This window comes from Geospiza fortis, unplaced genomic scaffold (genome assembly GCF_000277835.1).
Source record: "Geospiza fortis unplaced genomic scaffold, GeoFor_1.0 scaffold55, whole genome shotgun sequence".
NCBI classification, from domain to species: Eukaryota; Metazoa; Chordata; class Aves; order Passeriformes; family Thraupidae; genus Geospiza; species Geospiza fortis.
The window spans coordinates 8,940,336-8,953,107 of NW_005054308.1; positions in this window are offsets into that span (position 1 = coordinate 8,940,336).

A 12,772-nucleotide genomic window follows, 5' to 3' on the forward strand; every position below is an offset into this window, starting at 1 on the left:
AAGGGCATCAAAGCTGTATCAGGGGTTTTTCTACGTTCTTTCAAAGGCTTCCAGTAATGGAATTTCTACAACTTCCCCAAGAAACCATTTCCAGCATTTGTGTCCTTCTGGTTTGGCTCGTGACATGTTCTCCTAACCAAGAAAGACACAAAGGAAAAAAAAAAACATTTTCTTCCTTTTTTCAGTAGCTTTTTACATATTCCAAGAGCTTCACACTTATCCTGTTTTGCCTCAATCTTCAGTAAACAATTTTCTCCCTCCCTTCCATCTCCTGTTAGGTCGGATGTTCTCTCCTTCTCGCTGTTCTTACTGTTGCCTTCTGCTCTTACCCTAATCCAAACCCAAAATCTGATGCTTGGGGTAAATGCCATCAAGCCTTTTCCACCAGCCCTTCTTGTAGGAGACTTCGACCCACAAAGACCATGCATTATTCAGAGCAGTTCTTTGGCATTTCTGCTTCACTGCCACGCAACACAACACTGATCATTCCACCTTTATAGCTCCTGGCAAAGCCTGTCAAACCTCAGCCTGGCTCTTAACCACTCTTTTAACATCCTGAAAGCCACCAGAGCCCCTCTAAGCCTCACGCTGAGACTTGGTGACTTGCTGCTCTTGCAGCCCTAACAGGCACGCTGCAGCTTCCCAGAGTGACAATGCCTCTGCAAAGGGAAATGTGAGACTTGTTTGCCCTCCTGCTCTGTAATTGCTGTCCTTGCCCCAGGCAGATCCGTGAAGTCACCAGCCGTGATGAAATCCTGCCTTTCGCATGTCTGTAAATATTTTCCAAAATTTTATTTCCTCCTTAAGACATCAAAAACTGGGTCAAAAAAGAACAACTGGGATATTTAAGAATCAGGTTTGCCTTTGGCTTTTATGATCAAGGATGCTTTAAATATTGAATGTTCAGCTGTCAACATCGGGACCGACTTAATAATAAATGTCTGACATTTCAGTCATTATTCGGAGTTTTTAATCCTTCCCTCCCCTCCAGTGCCTGCCTGTTTACTGAAAGATTCACGTTGGTGTTTGCACTGGGAGCTGAAATAGGAATGGAGCTCCTGGTAAATCCCCAGCAGCCTCTCCCAGGAAGGTCAGCGTGTGCAGGGGAGGAGAGGATGCCTGGGGAGGGCAGTGCTATGGGAACCTGCTAATAACCCCAGCACAGCAGTCCTGGCTTGCCAAAGCCTGGGCTGGCTGCCACATGTGGATCAGAGCTCCTGTGGAGCTCCACGGGAGGGAGAGGGGCCAGCGGGGCTCTGCTGCTGCTGGAGCCTCTGCCTTCCTTCTCTTTGTGGCTCCACACCGCCCCACAGACGCTGTCCTGATCCTTGGTGGCTCCTTTTTTCTTCTTTCTCTCTAAAAAAAAAAATCTCACCAAGAGTTGTCTGACTTTTTTAGCAGGGCCAGCTTCCCACAGGGATGTGTGGCTGCTGCAGCATCACTACAAAGAGAGGCTCTGCTGCTGCTGGAGCCTCTGCCTTCCTTCTCTTTGTGGCTCCACACCGCCCCACAGACGCTGTCCTGATCCTTGGTGGCTCCTTTTTTCTTCTTTCTCTCTAAAAAAAAAAATCTCACCAAGAGTTGTCTGACTTTTTTAGCAGGGCCAGCTTCCCACAGGGATGTGTGGCTGCTGCAGCATCACTACAAAGAGAGGGAACAACAGGAGGGGACATCTGGAGCCCCAGCACCCCTGCGAGTCATCTGTGGGACCAGGGAGAGTCACACCACACTGCTACCAGGCCTCTGGTTTTCACAAAACACATTAAAAATGTTAAAGTTCTTTCAACTTTTCTTAGTTCTAAGGTTCTGGCTTAATGTGTTCCATGTTTGGGGGACTTTTTTTTATCTTTATGTCATATATGGCAGCCTAATTACAGTCATTTCACTGCCTCAAACCATGTGAAAGAAGTTGCTACACATAATTATGTGCACATAAGTGACACTAATGCCATGTCTAGTACCACACAGGTACCTGAAGGGGTTAACACCACTGCTTGCACCCAGGCCAAAATTCACATTTCCAGCAGCTTAGCAGAAAAGTTGCCCACCCTCTCCATCTCAAGAGACATGTTGTGCTCTGGGTAATTTTTGTTATATTTAAAACGAGTTTTCCTGCAGGTAGTTGCCACCCCTCCAAAGGCACTGCAGGCTGGGTTCAGCTTTTTTAGTGATTTGGCTGATCAAGATTTGAAAACCCCACACGATTCTGTGTCCTTCAGAAGCTGCAGCACCACACCACACACACAGGGCAGGTGTGCCTGTCCAGGGAGAGGGCGCAGAGCCTGCTTTAGGTAAGGATGGGTGCATGCCCAGCTCCACCCATTCACCTCTGTGATCAAAATCCTTTACACTAGAGACACAGGCACCAAGCTGAGATCTTTTCATGGCCATGAGCAGCGTCCTGTCATCTTCTCACTCTGCTTCTCCATCTATCCTACAAACCAGGGCAAGGACACATCCCCTCCTCAGCCAGTGGGCTCCTGTGTGCCCTGCTGAATGCACACACAGCTCTGCTATGCAAAAGGCAGCACAAAGAGTCCCCTCTGTGCAGCAGCAAACAACACAAACATTCCTAAATGAGACCAGCCAAACCCAGAGGCAGATCCCAGTAAAATCCATAGGGAGATACAAATCATTCCACTGCGTGCCTCACTGCCAGGAGGAGTTTTGCAAATGCTCTAATGAAGTCTGGACTGCACCAAGCCAAGACTGTCAGAAATTAATTCCTAATGGTCTCCTGTATAGAAGCAGCTCTTCATCTGTCTTTTCAGCCAGGTGGCTTGAGCTTGCTTCTTTTCTCTTTAGGAATTAAGCAAACAAGTAATTACATGGGCAGAAATAAAACTAGAAATAAAAAAGAGAGTTTGAGAGAAACCCCCTCCAGTGGACTGGTGGAAGTTGAGGTAAGCAATGGCTGTAAAGAGGCACCTGCCTCACGCAGCCAGGGCTCCCAAGTCAGAGGTTGGTCAATTAGAGCTTTACCAGCAGCAGACTGACTTAAAAATATGCAAACCAGCTGGCCCTGATACTTCTGTTTTCTTTGTATAGCCGGTGCTGACAAACACCAGCCATTTTTACATAGCCTTGGGAAAGTTCTTGTTCTGGAAATCATTAGTTGATGCAATTATGGTTTTCTCTGTTGAATGTCACATGTGCAGAGGTCATTGCTGGAGATAGGAAAGAGGCTTCTGTTTCCAGAAGAGGCGTGAAGATGAGCCACTTTTGGCTGGAATACAAAATATTTTTCTCCACTAGCAGGACACGTGTCCTCCCACGCATCACCTGCTCTGACTGCCTGCTCTGCTGTGGCCCCTCTCCCATGGCCTCAAGTCCTCTCACCAGGGCTCACACTGGGACTCCAAGTGAGAAATGTGATGCTGTTGGTAAAAGCTGCCTGCATGGTTTATCTGCAGGCCTGGGAGGTGTGAAAGGCACCTCAGCTCCAGTGGCCCAAGCACCAAACACCAGTCTGGGAATGAGCAGGTGCCCTGTGAGACTGGGGCTGTGGCAGCCCAGGCTGGGGCTGGAGGGTGAATGGGTCATTTTTCCATCAATTTTGACTGAAAAATCAGGACAAAGGTCCTGCTCTAGAAAAACATCAAGATCAACCCAGCAAAGATAAAAGTGTCATGAGCAACCCTTGGGATTGTGTTTCTCCAGGGATGGGCAGATGAGCACCTGGCTGGACTCCAGGCTCAGAGCACAGTGCCAAACCTTCTCCCCATGGGGAACAGGTGAAGCCCAAGCCCAACAGCCAAGGAAGCACTGAGCAGATACAGCTGCTTCAAAAGTTTTGTCTGGTGCAACACTTGACATGTGGTGCTGGCTCATTCCTTGGTGGCATAACCCACCAGGGCAAAACCCCTTTTTTCCTCTCATTTGGTACTGCAAGTGCATCACAAACCAGGTAAATTCTTCCTGAACTGAGCAATTCAAACAAGCTGTGCCTAATAGTCCATCTATCTCGTTGCTATTTATTTTGGCATCTTTGCCTGTTTCAAATCCCACTTAAAGCTGTCTAACAACCAAGATTACGCCACTCACAACTGCCATACAAACATCTCTATTACTGTATGTACACTGGAAAAACTACTTTTTTCCCTCCTCCTTTTTGCTAATACAACACTGGCGGCAAATCACACTGAGGGAAGAGGAAGGGGTGAGATGACAATTATGCTGTGCGAGTCCAAAGTGTGACACCAACATCTCCTGCTGGCATTAAACACTGTGGAGACCTGTGTGGGCTTGTAGCACACAGGCACACTGAGAAGGATCCACAGGTGTCCAGTTTAATAGCAGTCTCTCTGCACTGCCATCCAATTCTCCTCCAAATAATCAGTCAGGCTTGGCTGGTGTCAGGCAAAACACACATCACCTGTAACACCAGGCCCTGCTGAGAGCAGCTCTGGAGGCTCCCAGCCTTTCTGTGCAAGGGCAGGTGCTGATCTACAAACAAAATGTCCAAAAGGATTTTGACAAAGTGACATTTAAACAACGGTTGAAAATTCATCCAGCCCAGGGCGCTTGGCTGCTGCAGCTCTCTGCCTCTTTCCAGCCTCCTAGATGCACACACAAAGCTACCCCAAATCTCCAAAAAGAGCAAAATCTAGGGCTGGGATTTGTGTCAGTTCAGTTGACATATGTCAGTGAAAGCATCTCCTTTCAAGGGTCCCTCTGCCTGCTTCACACACCCCTTCCCAGGAGCTCCCCCAGCTCTGCAGATTTCCACAGGAAAAGCTGCTTTGTGGGATGGATTTTTCTACAGAAATGCTTCAATTTTTATGACTTTTCCTGAAATTTCTGATTTTCTTCTTCAGAAATTTGTTGCCAAAATTTTTCCCCCACTGGTTATCTATTTCAAGGTTATTTTGCCAAATATTTCACCGATTTTATAAAATAAAATATTTTGTTTAGATCTAGATTACAATACGTAATGTTAGAAAACAAGACAACCATCCCAGTTTTATTACAGTAGTTCTTTTGAGTCAACCAAAAGTGTTCATGATTTCCTTTTCAAGGATGCCCCAAGAATTTAGAAAATTGAACATTTCTTGCCATTTTCACACCAAACACACCTGAACATCCCAAAGCTAGTGCTAGAAAATGGTCCAGCTCCACCACAGCACCATTCTCATGCCTGCTCTGTTTCTGAATGTTTCGGGGGGCTCCTCAATGAGCTCTGAGCACTCTCAGTCTGTGCCCAGCACTCCATGAGCTTCCATCCAAGGAGGTGGAACAATGGGATAATCCTGAACCCAGCTCTCTCAGCCCTTACTTGTGTGCATGGCTCCAGATTTCTGCTGTTCAGCTTTGTTTGCATTTCAAGACCCTTCAAGGAAACATTAGCTGAGAGGAAAAACAGATGGTGCAATTAAAACCCCAAATTCTCCACGACAGGACGCCCTGACAAGGCTCTCAAACCTTCCCTGAAAGGCTGAGTGGGGAAGCTGGAGCAAGCAGGCTTTGCTGTCTCTGTGCTGTGCAAGGAATCAGGTAAAGAACCATTTCTAAAGCTCTGACAGCTTCCTTAAGGCAGATGATCTGAGAGTCCCAGAAAATCAAGGCAGAAAGGCCCAAAATGCCCATCCAGAACCTCACAAAGCAGCAGTCAGAGACCAGCACTTTTCTCTGTGCTGCAGAGGCAAAAAGCTGAGAGAAACAGCTCTGGAGGCAAGAGAATGGATATCCTTGAGAGGGAAACATGGGCTCAGTTGCTCAGGGATGAAGTGGGAGAGGATTCCACCTCTGCACCCCAGTGAGCACTCAGGGGAAGAGCCTCTCCCTCCCCACCAGCAGCTTCCTATGTGGGGGAGCCCAGGGGCCCCTGAAGAGCTGCAGGAATTCCTGGGGAAGCAGCCAGGGCTGCACCTGGAGCACACAGAGCAGCTGGAGGGGAGCAGAGGGTGCTGCCAAGGGGCAGGGAATTGTCCCCCCCAAGAACTCACCCTCACCACAGGGCTGGCCAGGGCCTTGTCAGTGGCATTCTCATTTGGGGGCCAAGTTAAATTGCTCTGATTTTTTTCTGAAGAGCTCCACAGAGGCTTTCAAATGTGATTTTCATTACCAGTCATATTCAAGAGCCATTCACCTCCCAGCTCCTGCCACCAGCATCTGGCCCATAGCATACAACACTCTGCTTTCTCAGGATACATGAACCTGGCTCAAAAAACCCCAAAACAACCAAGCAAGGTCTTGGCAGCTTTGTCTTTCCTGACAGCACAAGCCCAGAGCCTCAGGAGCCAGCATGTGGCTCACAGCACACCCAGGGCTCCTTTTTCCCTTTAAAAACCTTCAGCCTTTTTGCGTCTCGACTTGCTCAATTGGCTTTGTGGGTTTGTTCCACCTGAAGGCACCAGAGCGATTCTCTCATCGTGCTGCCATCAGTTTGGTGTGAAATGCAGGGGGAAGTGTTCTTTGCTCCAGACTAGCAGAGCACAAGCCACCTTCTCAGTGTCACAGCAGGCATGTCGCAAGGTCAGGACATTTGAGACTCCTCCACACTCCCAGAGACAAGAAATAAATGTCACAAAGTCCCCCTGCCTGCCAAATCCAGGCAGAGGCTGCCAGAAAGAGGCTGCCTAAACTTCATAGTCAGAACCTGCACACTCATTTCCCTGGCACAGGCAGGGCTTGGGGTGCAGAGGGTTAGGAGGGAGCTCTGCACCTCCTGGAGAAGCCAGGAACCACATCCTCCCAGCACAGCTTCCAGGAAGCATGGAAAGCCCTTGCTGCATTTCCCAATGGAGCCCATCTCTTCCAGGCACGGACGCCAGCATTTGATGATCTGCTCGTGACTCTGACATCCTCAAAAGCCACCATCATCCAAGAGTCCTTGGGAATCCCTGGCTGGGAAGGGAAACTGGGAATGAGGAGCACTCATCTCCACTGCATTCTGCAGTGCTGTCACCAGCAGAGAATGTGTCAAGAGTTTGGTCATATTTCAAGGAATGTTTCTGCCCTGATTCCCAAAGGAAAAATTATCTTTCCTCTAGAAAGGGGAGTAGCTCCAATGGTCACAGCTCTGCTGCTGCAGAAAGAATTTTATCCTGTGTTAGTTCTAGATGTGACTGAATCCCTGCCCAAAAGCACTGTTATCCCAGCTGGACAAACATCCTTCTCTCTGCAAACCCCCCTTGCATCTCCAAACACACAGAGCCCATTTAAAATCACCCCAGAGAGAGGTTGAGTCTTTTTCTCAATCTATTACTGAGCCCCCAGATGCTCATTTTACCATTTTACCCTCCTCTACATCCCCCACTCTTAGCATCCACCAAAAACACTGCAGCAAATGCTGTGGTCCACTCTCAGGAGCTCTTTGTTTCTGTGCAATTCCCTATTTCCCTCCCCAGGCAGGATCCATAGGGACACTACACCCCTCACGTCCCAACACACAGAACAAATCCCAACTTTGCAGTGACTGCCCCAGGCTGTGGGAGGGACAGCTTTTTTAGTTTTCCCAGCTGTAGATGTTAGGTTTATTTCCATAAGAGGTTTCAAGGAGGGCATTTTTCAAAAAGCTCTCTCTCCCACAAAAATCCAGCCTGCTCCTTGCTTTTATCTCTGTAAGAAGGAAAGAATCACTGCTCCCACAATCACTGTGCTTGCTTTCAAGTGCACAGAATCAGGGGACATATGCCTGCATCCAACACCAGGGCTTTGCAAGAGCCATTTCCAAGTCATCTGCTCCAGTACCTTATTCCAAAGTATGTTTGGTTCCTTTTTCCTTTTTCTTTTTTTTTTCTTTTTGTGGGGGCTTGGAGTAAAGAGGTTTTCAAAATGTGCCCATGAATCCCTGTGGAGGAAGGCTGCACAGCAGGTTGTTCAGCTGCCTTACAGGAGCTGCAATCGAAGGTGTAGGAGAACAGAGCCAGAATTAGGATCCTGAAGCCAAGGAACAGCAGATCCCCGTGGCTTTGCTGCCTCAGTCTCTGCAGAACTCCCCAGCCCACCTCGTTCTGTGCTGTGGCAAGTGGTGTTTTCCACAATGCTGCTGCAGGAATTCTCCAGCTCAGGCCAGCTCTGTACACAAGAGACCTCGTGCCTGTGAGCAGAGAACTGGGGTGAGAAAAACAGGAGAAAAACGGGGAAAAAAGGGTCCAAGGCAAGGGCTGGAGCATCACAGACCCCCAAACCTGGCCCAGGGGGACCCCAGGATTCCTGTGCTCAGCCCCCACAGTGGGAAATAGCCAGGGAATAGATGTTGAACACTGATGAGCCCCGAAACACCTGCTCTGCACAGCATCTGGGCACAGACTTCATGCTCAGAATCTATGGCTTATTTTAAAAAAGCAGTTTAAAAAATTCACTTTTCACAAGACAGCTAAAGACTTGACAGCAAGTCTCTATTACTGCAGGAAGTACTCAAGGTAAGAAACAAAAACACGAACAATCAAAGAGAGAAACAAACAAAATGTACAAAGAAAACTACAGCAAAGCTTTCATTTTTCTTCCTTTTTTTTTTTTAACAAACACTCCTTCTCTTCCTCATGTGTTTTGGAAAGCAACTTGCTGATCCTCTCAAAGCCAGGAAAGGTCCCATCAGCAAGGGTAAGGAACTCATCAAATCTGCATTTTCATTCTACCTCTGGACTATCAAATTCCCAAATTAGGCATATTCCCAGCAACACACTGTGACAAATGTATCACCCACACCTCAGCTCAGCCCAGAAACAGACAGCTGCCCTGAGAAAACCGTGCCAGACCCCCTAAAAAAACCCAAAAAAATAAAAAAAAAAAACGCCAAGAGGAAAATGGAATTTTGCAGCTGGGAATCTTGACTGTCTCCCAAAGTAGCATTAATCCACCTCACCTTCCTAAGCTTCACCAGGAAATAGCTGCAAGGAAGGGGTGGAGGAGGAAAGAACCACTTATGAAGCATCAGCTTCAGTCTAATTAGAGCTATTAGCAAGCTCTTAGTGGTGTTTATTAGCCCTCACCCAGCGTGGCTGAATGAAGCAACCCTGACATCAGCCTTCTGGCTTGGAGAGCCATGCTCCAAGCCCAGCTCCAGGAACAGAAGGGTCCAGAAAGGCCAGGCTGGTTTCAATCACAGCTGCAGCTCAGGGCTTGTTTTGATCACATGGAAACCAAGGTCCCAGATAAGGGGAACCCACCCTGCTTAGGGCAGGAATGAGATGGCCCAGTGAGATGGGTTCCATTGTGATATCTCTCTGAGCTAGAGGTTTCCTGCTCTGATTTATAGCTCCTGAGTCATTTTGAGTTGACAGCATCATTCTGCCTTTGCTCTTCAGAGAGCCAGGGACTGCCAGCCACCGCCCTGGGGATGGGGACAAGATGCTCTCAGAAGACAAAGCACAAGCCCTGAGCCCAGCTCAGGACAAGCTGGCCATGAGTTGGACAGGATTAAAATAAGATTTACATCTTCGGTTGTGCAAAACATTCATCACTGGCTGCTGTTGGACGTCCTCAGCCTGCAAACAGTTTGTCTGACATGAGGTGTTTCTTAAACATGTCATGCCTTTCAAAGGACAGGCAGCCAAAAGCTGCATGCCTCAAGCAGGGCTAATCTCCCTGGAGTCTCTTATAGTAGCATATTTCAAGGCTGTTTATCATACAGAAGGGACATTTAAAAATATACAAATCTATGTTGTAAATCACAGCTTTTTCCTGGGAAGGAGCAGGAGGAAGAAACCAGCAATCACTCAATGTTGAAGAAATTTATATGGAGGTATCTCAGCTCTGGGCTTACCACAGCTAGAAATCATTGCTTCAGCAGGGCCAAAAACACATAATCAGAGCACCACAATAAATGAAAGCACTTGGGAAACTCAAAACATACTTAAGGGAACACTGAACTCCCATATATCTTTCTCAAGCACATGTATAGTCAGGTAAAATCTTCCATATTCCTGTGATGGAAAAGCTGCCTTGTTTTTATGGTGTAGCTAGCACAGTTCACAGTCTTTACAACTATTTCCTTTGCAGATAAGCAGGTTTCTACCATCTCAGCAGATGGGTCTGTCAGAGGTGCTGCTGAAGGAGGAAACCAAACAGAAAGTCTGAACTCCTGGGGCTGAGTGCCAGATCAGTACCTGAAAAATTGAGCTGTCTTCCCTGACTCATTCCCAGGGTGTGTGACAACCAACTGCTGCGGTCACAAGGTTTTGAAAGACAAACATGCATCTTCCCAGGGTTGTGGCCACAGAGAATTGCTCCTGCAATGCTTTCCAGGACAGTGTTGATGGAAGCTGCCTCTGGAACCCAGCTGATGTGACCACCAGCTCTGCAGGGTGTTGCCAAGCCATGCCTTGGCCACGCAGCCCCACAAAACCTGCAACACCACCAGCACAAGCTCCTCTCTTGATGAGCAAACACTGCACACCACAAAGGTGCTGCTGCTATCACAGCCACCTACAAGCAGCTGCTTGCAGGGGTTCTTTAGGAAGAGAAAATGTGATGAAAAGAAACTCTGATTTCATCTCTGCCACGTCTCAAACTCGTGGCTTCCAAAAAACAGTCGTGTTCAGCAGAGAAATTCTGCAACCACACTTTGCTCTCAGTGTCAGCATTTCCCTGCACACCCTCCAGCCTCACAGGTGTTACACACCAGGCCATGGTGCTGGAAGGTGGATCTTGGCAGCCCTACCAAGTCAGCCTCAAACTCACAGCAGGGAGAAGCTGCTACCATGCTCCTGATCCGTGACCCTTCTGCTGATCCCCCCCCGAGCATCTTGGAGGGGAGATGCTACATTCCCCTTCCCAGGACCAAACATCACTGAGATGCTGGGGAGGGTGAGCTCCAGGATGGAATGTGAGATATCCAGGAGGAAAACTTGATCCCCCACCACCTTGGGTATCAGACCACATCATCCCATCCAGCTCTGGCACAGCAGCTCTCTGCTGCTGCCTCTGCAGCCCTGTGTCAACACCCTGCCCTGCAAGGAATCACTGCTCAGTCTCAGGGATGCCTGTAGGTAAATATGTGAAATGTGAGTAAAGAAAGCAGTTTGTGCAGAAAAGTAATGACCCCTTTGGGATCTTCCCAGTTTATACACAATCACATCAAGCAGCTAAAATGAATGAGTGCTTGGCAGAGAAGGGAGGTGGAGAATCCAGGGGTGTAAAGCCCTGCAGCTCCCAGGAGCGGTGAAGGATGTAAAGCAGAGCTGACATTTGAGGATGCAGATGATCCTCCAGTTTATGTGTGTCAGGACATCTGCTGCTGTGACCTCACACGGCTGAAACTTCCCCTGTTTTCACCTACAGCTGAGCGTAGCACAGAGTAACTCCCTAGCTGAGCCACACACAGGGGATTCCACTCCTCCATGCCAATTTATAGCCAATTCAGGATTTCAGCAACTATTATTTATCACCAGGGCTCCCTGCTAACCGTCATCACATTGGTGAGAAGTTATTCCAAATGAGTTTCCAAATTAGCAGCTCTGAATTCGTTTCTTTTATGTTGGTTTCAGTTTATGAGGGATGTCAGACAATCACAGGATCCCACTCAGGGTAAATTACCTGGGGATTTTATGCATGATCATTCTGCTAAGCTGCAAAGGCAGCGAGCTCTGCATGCTGCTCACAGTGCCTAAAGCACCAGGGAGGATGAGCCCAACTGCTTCCAAAGGATGATCAGGTTGGAAAGGTGCTTAAAACACCTTGCAAGGATGGATGAGGCTTCCCCATGCAGATTAGGACGTGCCCAGGCCACATACCCCTCTCCCACATCCTGAAATATAATTCCCCTCTCCCTGAATTTATCATTACTGAATGAGAGAGGAAACAAGGATGTGCTCTCCTTCTGCCTGATTTTATTCTCTGAGACAAGAGCTTTTCCACTGAGCAGAAAGCAGACTGGGACTTGTTTTGTTTAGAAGTGAAGAAATAGCAGGTCTTGACTCTGCAGATTTCTGGCAACAGTTACGCCTTGGAAAAACAGTTGTGTTGGCAGGAAAGTGAAAGACTCCTGAGTGCTGGAGCAGCCTTTGGCCTCTGTGGATGTGTCTGCTGATCCCAGACAGATGGAGCACGCCTCTTACCCTGCTGCACTCCAGTGATTCCTGCTCCAGCATCCTTGTGCCAAGTCGGAGCGGCCCCGGCGATGGGGCAGGAGGAAAAGGCACCGGTTCCCACGAAGGGGGCTGGGAACAGGAGCTCGTGCACAGGCAGCAGGGTCAGAGATGTCAAGGAGTGCCACTTCTCCTTGCAGAGGTGGAGGAACAGAAGGTCCAGGAGGACCAGCTGAGGAGCAGCTTCTCCTTCACACCAGCGGCCCCAGTAAGAGGTTTCTCAGCGTGCAGGTGGTCCCATGCACCAGCCTGAGGCTGGTTTTGAGCTGGAGTCTGGAGGACAAGGGCTGCATGGTGAGCTGAGAGACAAGGCAGAGACACAGGGCAGAAAGACAGGTGATACAGGCCAAAATAAAATTGTCCCTGGCCATGCCCAAAGCTGTAGAAGGACCACAGCACATGGGAGGAAAGAAGCAGCTGTTTGCTCTTCTTGCAAAGTTTTCTGGCTGGAATCCAGTTTATCCCATGCAGAACTCTCCTTTGAAGTGAGGATGGATTTAGCCTCCAGCACAGGAATGACAGAACTGGAGGAGCTCTGCAGTCCTGCTTCTCCCCAGGGCACCAGGGACAGGAGGGAATGTAACAAACTGTGTAGGCTGCCCTTCCCAAAACCATGGGGTGTTTGGACAAGAGCTTTGGCCTTTGTATTTCCCTCTCTTTTTTTTTCTTTTTCTTTTTTTTTTTCCCTCTTTCCTTTCTTTCCTTTTTTTTTTTTTTTTTTTTTGGGTGTGCGCCAACAT